This window comes from Rutidosis leptorrhynchoides, chromosome 11 (genome assembly GCF_046630445.1).
Source record: "Rutidosis leptorrhynchoides isolate AG116_Rl617_1_P2 chromosome 11, CSIRO_AGI_Rlap_v1, whole genome shotgun sequence".
NCBI classification, from domain to species: domain Eukaryota; kingdom Viridiplantae; phylum Streptophyta; class Magnoliopsida; order Asterales; family Asteraceae; genus Rutidosis; species Rutidosis leptorrhynchoides.
Genome location: NC_092343.1, coordinates 88,632,908 through 88,643,346, shown reverse-complemented (window position 1 = coordinate 88,643,346; position 10,439 = coordinate 88,632,908). Strand labels below are relative to the sequence as shown.

Genomic DNA, 10,439 nt, shown 5'->3' with positions numbered 1-10,439 from the left:
TGGGTATTTTACTAGTTATCTGATATCTTTCGTACTTCGTTAGGCGGCAATAACGGAGTCCAAATTAAATAAACGAACATGTTCTATGACCCTTGTCACAAACTGGTCTCAACTAAACAATCAAATAATTATAAACATATAATTATTATAATAATATACAAACACACCCAAGGTCAAAAGGGTCATTTCAACTAGGCCCGGTAACAGGATGTTACAATAGGATCCCACTTAACCGGTAAACCCTCACGAAAACATTGCACAATCTTCTTATTTGTGAAGACAATATCAAATCTCTTAAGCTCTGTTAACAAGTGACGGTACCTAGCAACAGCTGCCTCTAAAGTTTCATCAGGCTGAACCGCGAAGTTCTTCCATTCTTTCTTAAGCACTTTACCCTTAGTCTTATGATATTCGGCACTACCCTTAACACCACTCTCAATAGCATTCCAAATAGCATACGTAGTCAAATGTGTCTCAAACTGATGAAATATCTCCTTTGAAAGAGCTTGTGTAAGATGATTGTATGCTTTACATTCTAAATTAAGAGTCTTAGATTCACCATGATCCTTGGTAGGAAACTTGTACTCAACCTTCAAGAAGTTGTATAAGCGAGAATCCATTCTGTTTAGTGAGATTAAAAACCTAGGTTTCCATTCAGTAAAATCTTCGAGAGATTCAAGCCTAGGAACGCGATACGAAATCTCATTTTCTATTTTAAGTAATTGATGCAGACCCGACGAAGAAGCACCAACTAAAGCGGACTGAGTTTCTGAAGTTTCAATCTGTTCTGACATTGTAACCGTACGGTTGTAATACATGGTTGCAGAAAACTTACACAGTTGCAGGTATAACACGGTTGCAGTGTGTAACCGGGTTCAAGTAATACGGTTGCAGGTGTAACCGGACGGGTACAGTGTGCATCCGTACGGTTGCAGAGACACACGATTGTAGATTAAATGGTTAGGATATATATGGATGTAAGTGTGTATCCGTGCGGTTGCAGTAACTGGGTGGTGTATCTGTACGGTTGTAGGATGTAACCGTACGGTTGTTTTCTTTATCGATTCTGGGCAGAAAACTGCACCAAAATTAGGGTTTTGGGTTTGATGGGGTCTAGCACTCGATCTGGATCAAAAACTCAATGTTTATGACGTCCAAAACACTGATTTTGACCAGATTAACTGTAACATCCTCAGTTCGGGCTTGGCTGAAATGACCATTTTACCCTGTGTATGTTAATATTATTGATTTTAATAATTATATGTTTATAATTATTTATGTGCTTAGTTGAATTCGTTTTTTGACAAGGGTCACATAACATATTTGTTTATTTAAATCGGACCTCGTTAGGCCTCTTAATGAGGTACGTTGTGTTTCAGATAACTGGTAAATACCCGTGTATTGCACGGATGAGGTTTCCTTCAAGTGAAGAAAACCCCTTTTGCCTTATATGCATCTGCTTCTCATTTATTTCCTTTTTTGAAAATTATAACAGATACATACATACGCTTCTATATCTCACAAACCCTAAATCCATAAACTCGTTCTTGATCTCGTTTTGTAACTGGAAATCGTGTCTAGTAATTTCAATAACTCCACAAGGTAGTTTTAAACTGATTTCATGTGTTAATTCGAGTTAAAATTAGTGATTTTATGAGTTTTTGTGTAAAAGTGGGTTTGTATCAAATCTTGTATTTGAAGTGTTATTTATGTCAAATTGAAATTAGTGAACGTTTGTATGTGAGTTATGTATGTTCTCTAAGTGATTTGTAGTGTCAAAACAGTGCAAAAACGAGATTTGGGGCTCAAAATGACGAAAACAGCGACCTGGTGCTGATAAACAGCTCCCGTACGGTTGCAAGATGCATCCGTACGGATACGGGGTGTATCCGGGTCATTTTGGGTGCAACCGTACGGTTGCAGGTGCTCCCGTGCGGTTGCAGTCTGTCAGCTTTTTGGGAAACTTGTTTTGGTCGTAACTTTCAAACCGTAACTCCGTTTTTTATGAATCAAATATCGTTGGAAACGTAATGAAGTCTAATTTCCAATGGTAATTTAAAAGTAATAAATCAGACTTTATTTTGGGTCAAAAAGACACGATAGCTGGTATGCCTCGTTTTACACGCGTATAAGGGCTATTTTCGCATGGAAACTTATGTAGCCTTGTCAAATAATGAATGTAGAGCAATATGATGTTGTTTAGAATATGATTTGATGATATTATTGATTTGATATGTACTAATTTGAGATATGATATTCTCAGGTTATAAAGGAACGAAGAAGACTCAGTAACATTGTACCACTGAGTTGTTGCTGGTAATCGGTGAGTGGGACATTCCTTATAGATATTGGTATTTAGTAACAAGTTCAGTTACTACCCGCTGTTATGCTAGTAAAGATTATGATAATCTATGTATGCATGTTGATTACAGTTGTAATTATAAGTAGTAGGTGATACTGCTGTAATCAGGTTGCCCGATTGGATTGAATCTTTAGCATGCCTGATTAGGGTGCCCTGTGTTTACTAGTGATGTTACCTACCATGAGGTTGTAGGTGGTTTATGTACACATGTGAGAACTATCCGTGTATAGAAGGGACAGAAGAGATCAACCGTGTATAGAAGGGTTGGGCTTATTGGTTATTGTAATGGTAGTATATTGCAATTGACATATGTAAACGTCAGGAGAGATATACTGTGTGATAATAACGAGGGCTATCGGTACAGCTCTAGTTTGATCAGCTAGCAGTTGTAGACCTGATAGGGTCAACGATCCTCTTGTATTTATAGCTTTTAGTGTTATGTATAGCCGTTAGTGCTATGAGAGTGAATAGCCGTGTAGAGCTATTGATACATAGTGAATAGCTGTGTAGAGCTATGGATACCTTATTGTATAGCTATGTAAGGCTATGTTAGTGTAGTGCCTTTGATGCCTTTAGTGAATATCTTGTTGATGCTATTGCTGCTCTATTAGCTGATTGTTTGCCTAGCTCTGTGTGTTATAGATGTGTAATGTTATATTATATGATAGCTATGTAAAGCTAGGTCCACATGCCTATGACCAGATGCATGATCCCTAAAAGTTAGGCTTGGTAATTGATAGTAATATCTGTTGGGATATCTCATTCACTTAGCGTTATGCTAATCCCCCACATTTTCTCCCCTGCAGGTTATATTGTTTTGCATGCTAGGGACGGGAGAAGATAATCGTGCTTGAGTTATGTTTGACACACTGAAGAACTCTGATGTTTAATATAACTATGTATAACTGTTTTGAAAAGTAACACCAGTTGTATTGTAATATATAAATGTTACGGAGTATATGCTTTAAATACTTCCGCTGTGATTTTTAAAAAAAAAACACAGTGTTACATTAACACTTTTAATTAACAAAGACACGATTTAACACGTAACAATTTGTAGATTTGGTGATTTCTTCACAAAAACACCAAACCACAACTTTTAAAAATGATTTTGACACAAAACCGATCGATTAATCCCTCACACAAGCTCTGATACCACTTGTAGGATCGTGTAAACAGGATTATACGATCTAATCTTCAATATCGAGTGCGGAATAACTCGATATTGGGTTTTACTATCAAAACTAGGGGTAGGCAAAACCGGATATCCAAAATTTCGAATATCCGAATTTCGAATTTCCGAAAATTCGGATAGTGAATACGGTCATCCGAAATCCGAATCCGAAATTTCGGATATCCGAAATTTCAGATTCGGATACAGGATTATCCGAATATCCGAACTATATCTAATAAATGAAAAAAAATACAAATGGCAATACATATATTACATAACAAGTCACATACGCCTAAGTTCAACATTCTATAGTTCGTATTACAAAAGTTCAAAACACGATTAATACATCATCGGAAAAAACATAACAAAGTTCAAAACATGATTAACACATCATCGTAACACAAACATGACAGTTATATATGGTTAACTGTTTATATAGAGATATTCATACAAATTATCTGCTTAACATATACTGCTATATTTCTTATAACTTTTGATGTACTGTGATTTATTTCTTATATAGTAATTTATTCTATATCAAATAATAACTTTATGTTTTCTAAAACGCGAATCAAGTTATAATTAGTATGTCATAATTGTTACAATAAAAATGATACAAATCAATCTTTTAAGGATGAACCAAACAAAAAGTGTATCCAAATATGATGCAAGTTAGTTTCAACAAGAAAGAGTATTAATAAAAGTTCAAAGGATACTAACTTTACTCTTTGTAATGATTGATTGTTTCTATCTGTTATCTTTGTTCTTTTTACTCTTAAAAGTTAAAAGTTTAGTTTACCTTGAAAGCTATAAGGTCCATAAGCGATAAAATTGGGCTACTAAACTATAAATACAATAAATATATTAATAATAAGTGTACTTTATTTCGGATTATCCGATATCCGAATCCGAAAATCCGGATATCCGATTTTCGGATATCCGAATTTCCGGATATTTTCGGATCGGATTTTCGGATAATTCGGATTCGGATATTATGCCCACCCCTAATCAAAACAATCAATTAACCTTTGATCTTAGGATGTTATACGACTTTAGGATGATTAAGATCAACCCAAACGAATGCTAGACGACCAGGGATTCGGTTTAGACTCTTAGGAATGATTAGGATACGTAACCCTAACAATGAACCCGAATTGGCCTCTATATACTCACAGCACGTGCAACCGTGCGGTTGCAGTTTGCAACCGTGCGGTTGCCAAGTGTACCCATACGGATGCATTCTGCACCCGTGCGATTGCATTTCTGCAGTGAAAGTTAAACATTAAAGCATATTAACTTGGTCGTAATGAACTCGGAGACTTATAATGCACCAACACCATGATAGGTTTTGTGATCTGGTTCAAAGCTCGGGCTTAGCTTACGCTCTTTGTTAGTATTAGGATAAGTTTAATGTTTTCGATCAGCCTTGAAACGTGTTTGGTTCGATTGTATCATTGTTTGTCTTTTCATCTATTGATTAAAATACTTAGTTTTATGTTATCGTTATTTAAGGAAAAAAAATTAGGTCCATCTATAGATGGGCAAAAAAACGGGATCCAGATCCGATCCGGTGACCCGATCCGGAACCGGATCCAAGCAAAACCGGACACAGCAAAAACCGGATCCGGATCCGAGATCCGATCCGGTTCCACCCGGATCCAGTTTTTCAAGAAAACCGGATTTTTTCCGGATATAAACCGGATTTTGTCCGATCCGGTTTGGATCCGGATCCGGATCCGATCCGGTTTTTCAAAAAACTAGCCTTTTTTTTTTTTTTTTTTGTTGTTGCAGTTTCAGCCTTTTTTTTGCAGTTTTTTGAGTTTTTTCAAAATATGTTTGGTATTTATGCAACAAAATATGGTCGACAATCAAACCCAATTGTTGACCAACCCGGATCATCTTCTCGAAGGAGCCTAGACCTCAAAATAAGTCTTTTTAACTTGGTACGTGAAGACGCTTCCAAACGCGCACGAACATCGGCACCCACAAGCGAGTTGGGAAATTATAAGATAGCAAACTTTGCACTAAACATGAGTGAAGAACAATTTAACAACCTTGACATTTTAAAATGGTGGGAAACAAAACAAGACACATATCCAATATTAAGTATTATGGCTCGTGACTTATTTACCGTTCAAGCTTCAACCGTAGCTTCCGAATCGGCCTTTTCTTTGAGTGGTCGAATTATATCGGAAAGAAGGTCAAGACTTACCCCCCAAGCTGTGAAAGTATGTGTATGTTTGAAAGATTATTTGGATGGGGTAGATAGGATACAAGATCAAACTTCATTATATTATTGTTGTCAAGCGTTAAAAAAAATAGAACCGGTAAAAATATAATTCGCAAAATCGAATTCTAGTCCAAGAAAAATCCGAAAAAATCCGATCGAGATCCGAAAAAGAACCGGTTCCGGAAAAAAAATCCGAAAAAAATCCGACGCCGAGAACCGGAACCGGATCCGGAACCGGTTCCGAAAAATCCGGACAAAAAAATCCGGTTTTTTTTTTGTCCGAATCCGGTTTTTTATTCGGTTTGTGCATCTATAGGTCCATCTATCTTATTGTGGAATTTTTTTTGCCACGTTCCAAAAATATTTTTGGACCTCCTACAGTCCTACTGATCTCACATGTGTGATACATTTTAGTTGTATGTTTCTTTTTTATAGTTATCAAGATAAAATACATGTGTAGTTTTTTATGATTTAATTGTTTTGGTGAATATTAAAAAAATGGGTAAGGGTCAAGAAACGGATCTAAACGAAAGTCGTAATGGATCCACTGAAAACGGGTCAGTGTCGGCAGGCTAATCGAAAAAAACCTAATCAAACAAATTAGAAACGCACGAACACAATTACCAACCACGTACATGCATATGAACATGTTTATAATTTATTTTTCTTGCATTCACGGCGCTTGTTCATCACGGACCCCACGTAATAACTTTGTCTGTTAAGACTGAGGATGACACTCCATCTTATATTTACATCCCTATCTATTAAAATATTTATTTATATTCATGTTAAAACTAACTAGCGAAGAGACCCGTGGTATCACGGGTTTATTAAAATAAACCGTTTAAAATGACTAACAATATAGCTCGAGAAATATTATCAGAGCATCCAATGAAAAGTACTCATAATGTAATATTACAAACAAAATATGCAAAACGTATAAGTGACAATACTACATAAAACCTACGTGAAAATACTACAAAACAATGTCATCAAAAGAAACTTTTACCTTCAACCAATTAGTCCACACCAAGTACCCTTATACAAACTTTACTTTGCAATATAAAATCAGTACAGTTGTATAAAGTTTTAAGAAAATGTGCAGATTTATACCCATAGCATATTACAACACATGAAAAACTTGTGTAGTACTAAAAAAAGGACAGAGAACTAAGCTACATATAGCGTAAAAACTAACTATCAAAATAACTAAACTAAAATGCATACTGAACTAAAACAAAATTGAAAGATACATACTTGGCATGTACATATTACACTTCAACGGTATAAACATAACCGGTGGTAGAGGACGTCGACATGTAATCGTAATTTTCGAGATGCCATAGAGCAATGAACTGAAAAGATCTTCACATATTCGCAACTTTAGCCAAACTGCTACTTCGTAAACATAATGTTCTGGATTACTTTAGACAAACTGCCAATCTGATACTTCATAAACATAATGTTCTTCACATAATTTTCGAGGACGTCGACATGTAACCATAATGTTCTGTACAAATCTTAGCCGCAGAACAAAATTAGAACTTTTAGGGCCATTACCCACACATGTTGAAGCACATACCCAATCAAAATCAAACCCTATACTAAGAAAAATAAAAACTCAAACCAAAAACTAAACAAATCGAGACTTCACAAAGTGAGAGCTAACCAAGGTATTTGGAAAAAATAAAGGAATAACCTTTTAAAGTATCAAAGTCTAATCTGGACTATTAGAGCTGTAAAGTTTAGTAAGGAAGCATGTGCATGAACCCATTTCATCAAACACCTTAGATGCACTTGTACAATCACCATTCATTATTAACTTGCCACACCTACAAATCCATAGTGAACAAATTGTAACAAAATAATGACTAAAAAAATAAAACACAGCTTTTACATCATCATCATCTTTGCTGAAACAATCACAACAACTACATAAAAGAAGAAGCTAGAAAAAAAATCTAATTTTATAAATGAACAACTGATTATAGATGTCAAAAACTAAAAGGATTGCGAAGGTGTGTAGAATACTTCATTGCATAGTTAACATAGCATGTACTCACAACTTTCTGTATATGCATATCAGATTCTTCAGCATCAACATTATCCAAGTATATAAAATTTTGAAATACTTTATTTGTTCCACATACAAAAACACACATTATTTAATTAACTTATTACATCGAACAGAAAAATCAATTGCTAAAACTTAACATATTCAAGTATTAGCTTAATCTAAAACCAAAACCCTAGATTCAATTACATATGAAAGACGGTTAAAAAATTACATCGCAAGGAAGTACCAGATTATTCCAAAACTTCATAAGTTAAAAATTAAAAATCCTAAGAAAAGAATATGACCAAATCCATCCGTCACAAAATCGATCTCAATAAAAAATTAACGAAAAAAAAACCAAAAACAATTATGATAAAGAAAGATAATAATGTATAAACCTGTATATATCGCCCTTCATCAGCACCCTGTATATATCGCCCTTCATCAGCACCTGACCCAAACCTATTGTCTACCCATGTCACCACCCGGCTACAGCTAACACTTCAAATAACATGGCCTTCCAACCTACAATACGGCCTAATTTTTCAACTTAATTTTATTTTTTTTGTTAAATATAGACAAAACATATAGTCTGATTATATTTCAAAATATATTATGATAACAAAACAAACTTATAGCATATAATAGATGTAAATCCAAGGCATATAGAAATCGAACACATAAAACTCTTTTTACCAATTTAATGTAAACCCCAAAGTAAACATACTTTTGAACTTAAAAACGTAAAACTTATATACCTCAGATGGAAGATGGTTATTCTGTAGCTGCTTCATAACTTTTGAAGGAAGAACAACATGTCTATCAATCGCATAACTTAAAACTTAGGAGTGTATGGACAACCTCTGCCATTATTTTTGAAGCAAAGCATATCTGAATCACATTTACTCAGATGTACAATGCAGGTTACCATTTAAAAAAAAAGGTAAAATCTTTTTATATGAAACATGTAAGTAAACAAACATACCTTAGCATATCTTAAGACATTACTATCATTATGCATTTGGCAATGAAAGTAGCATTAATGTAATAGCACATATAAAGCTTTTCAAGAATATCTTAAGACATAAGTTTTCATCCGACGAAAGCCTTAGATCAAGATGATTATGTAAGCTAACACAAAGTTCACATGAATATAATTTTAAACAAATAAAAGGGTCATAGAGCACAAGAACTAATGTGAATAACCAAATTAAAAACCATACCATATAATCTTCTAAGGAACATTTTATCGAACACCTTTCGTGCAATTCCATAATCACCATCTGACAACCACAATTTCCACACCTGCATCACATCTAAGGAACATGTACAGGCTTACAATTTTGAAACTGAAATTCAAACCAACAAAGCAATAATACACAGTGACGATAAAAAAAACAAAATTCTAAAAAGGTCTATGATTAAAAGCTTCTTTAGAATCATTCAAACCTTTTTTTTTTAATCCAAACGGTGCAGCAGAAGCACAAGCAGCAGGAACACCATGGTAGCCGCTACAATAATTTTCTGGTACCAATTCAATTGATTATGAACCCTAATTTGTATTTTATGAACCAATTCAATTGATTATGAACCCTAATTTTAACCATTTCCATAAGCGTGAATCAATTTCAATACCTAATGAAGATGAAGAAAAATTGTTACCTCATCAATTTCATTCATTCAAAGATCCAACAGGTACAAAGATTGAAGAAGATGGATGAGGATGAATGGTTTCCTGATAGCCATAAGTATTCAGATTTTGAATTTCAAACGTAAATTGGGAAAAGGAAGGGTTAAGCTCGAGACACGCGTGGAGCTGGTGAAATCATTACTCCGTAAATTTTTAATTGTATTTTTTTTTCCTTTAAACATGTCACGCTATTTTTTTTTTATTTTTTTCCTGTATTTATTTAATTAATTTAATTAAAAATTAATCCCCTTAATGACATCATCAAAGGCCCTGAATTTTTTTAATTTAAATTTTTTTTTTTTGATTTTTTTAAGCTATGAGAAGGCTTTTTTATGACATCATACTTTTAGTCAAATATTAAAGTAGAATAGATATTCATTTAATTTAAATTCATTGGTGTATATCAATCGGGATTGACCCTGAATTTTTGATGCCATGTACGATTTGATCGAAAAAATGCCCTTACTAATTATTAAATAATATCTTTGTTGTTGGTCCTTTGCATTAAAAATTGTCGCATTTGTTCTATTTTTTTACTTATTTATTAACTTTCTTTTACCGGTCTCAGGAGTCCTGAACACACTCAAAATAACTAAATTGCCTGATTCTACTTTACATGATTCTACAACTTAGGTAACTTTTTGTTCATTCGGCAATCAGTACAGGCGAAAAGTTGTCTACTTGGTCACGATTGGCTCTGCTGTGCTAGGTTCTCCCTATGCATCATTCCCTTCAGTCGATCGATCTCATAAAACCTAAACCTTAAAACGTAAACGAAAATTATACAAATAAGGTACTCTATATTTAAAACATGATATTTCAAAATCTGTCACTAATACAAATGATTTTGAAATTCTATATTCCAAATAATTTCAAATAGTTCAACCAAAGATAGAATTTGATGAGTTTTGAAAATTCTTCCATCCC

General features: G+C 34.1%; 1 long non-coding RNA gene across 5 annotated transcripts; it reads right to left on the bottom strand.

Moving 5' to 3' along the window:
• Nucleotides 1–6,805: 6,805 nt before the first annotated feature.
• LOC139876942 (uncharacterized) lies at nucleotides 6,806–9,618 on the bottom strand. Of its 5 annotated transcripts, XR_011768378.1 has the most exons (6): nucleotides 9,485–9,618; nucleotides 9,272–9,346; nucleotides 9,046–9,138; nucleotides 8,581–8,685; nucleotides 8,221–8,347; nucleotides 6,806–7,598 (listed from the first exon to the last, which is right to left on the bottom strand). It is a non-coding gene; the product is annotated as an uncharacterized lncRNA (long non-coding RNA). The 5 variants fall into 5 exon arrangements; XR_011768376.1 differs by having other exon boundaries at nucleotides 8,581–9,138; nucleotides 9,272–9,374; XR_011768375.1 differs by having other exon boundaries at nucleotides 8,581–9,138.
• Nucleotides 9,619–10,439: the final 821 nt, after the last annotated feature.